Source organism: Cherax quadricarinatus, chromosome 47, assembly GCF_038502225.1.
Source record: "Cherax quadricarinatus isolate ZL_2023a chromosome 47, ASM3850222v1, whole genome shotgun sequence".
Classification (NCBI taxonomy): Eukaryota; Metazoa; Arthropoda; class Malacostraca; order Decapoda; family Parastacidae; genus Cherax; species Cherax quadricarinatus.
The window spans coordinates 11940655-11941936 of NC_091338.1; the positions used below are offsets into that span (position 1 = coordinate 11940655).

Below are 1282 nucleotides of genomic sequence, written 5' to 3' on the forward strand. Positions count from 1 at the left end.
TAAGGAAACACGATCTAATGTTTCCATCTGTACCGTGCCTCGACCCCCAGACCTCAGTGTGTGACCTGAGTGTGCTAGGAATCGTCTGGCACTGTCTTTCCTTTTTAATCATCATTGAATATTCTGTACGTCGTAGTCATGTCTCCTCCAGATAGATATGCAAGAGAGGGACGATGATGAAAGCAATTTAAAGTAGATTAAATAAAAATATATGAAACCAGTAGTTCCCAAGACCTGTGAGCACAACGGAGTACATAAGACATAGTACTGAGATACCTCTATTACCAACGGGCCTTGTGGCGCAACGGATAACGCGTCTGACTACGGATCAGAAGATTCCAGGTTCGAATCCTGGCAAGGTCGCGGAACTACTTTTATGAACACATTTTATATTTTCATCTAAGGAACTGAGGAGAGTTTAGCAGCCATACAGATATATACACAAGATGGAAGCTGCTCCAGTCACAAAGTTAATACATAAATAACCCGCACATAGAAAGGCCTAAGACTATGTTTCGGTCCGACTTATACCATTGACAGTCACATTGTGACTTTGTTAATGGTCCAAGACAGATCGAAATGTCGTAAGTTTTCTCTCTCCTATGTGCGAGTTAGTTGCAGATTGTCTCAGTCACGGTACTGTAACATTTTTGTTCTTTGAAAAAGTTAACTGTAATAAGCACTAACACCTGTCCTCTAGTCAAGGTGTACTAACAAAATAACAGGTAGCGACCTTGCCAGGATTCGAACCTGGAATCTTCTGATCCGTAGTCAGACGCGTTATCCGTTGCGCCACAAGGCCTCTTACTCTCTGGCAGATCTTAGTACTATTTCCTTCTCTACTGCGTTGTGTTACAAAGTTTGTACTCTCTTAATTGTGGTTGCAGGGGTCGATTCGTAGCTCCTGACCCCGCCTCTTCATTGGTCACCACTCTAATCATGTGTCTTAGTGCTCTTCCTTCATCTAATTTTTAATGTTCCTCATTCCTTGTTGTGTTGCGGTATAGAAACAGAAGGTTGTACCACTGTGATATAGAAGGTTGTACAATTGTGATATAGAAGGTTGTACCATTGTGATATAGAAGGTTGTACCACTGTGATATAGAAGGTTGTACAATTGTGATATAGAAGGTTGTACCATTGTGATATAGAAGGTTGTACCACTGTGATATAGAAGGTTGTACCACTGTGATATAGAAGGTTGTACCACTGTGATATAGAAGGTTGTACCATTGTGATATAGAAGGTTGTACCACTGTGATATAGAAGGTTGTACCACTGT

The 1282-nt window shown here is 41.2% G+C and overlaps 2 non-coding genes across 2 annotated transcripts; one reads left to right on the forward strand and one right to left on the reverse strand.

Annotated features, from left to right (window-relative positions):
• Window positions 1-290: 290 nt before the first annotated feature.
• Window positions 291-363, forward strand: TRNAR-ACG (transfer RNA arginine (anticodon ACG)). Its single transcript has one exon. It is a non-coding gene; the product is annotated as a tRNA-Arg (tRNA).
• A 366-nt stretch (window positions 364-729) lies between these two features.
• TRNAR-ACG (transfer RNA arginine (anticodon ACG)) lies at window positions 730-802 on the reverse strand. Its single transcript has one exon. It is a non-coding gene; the product is annotated as a tRNA-Arg (tRNA).
• Between the last annotated feature and the right edge of the window lie 480 nt (window positions 803-1282).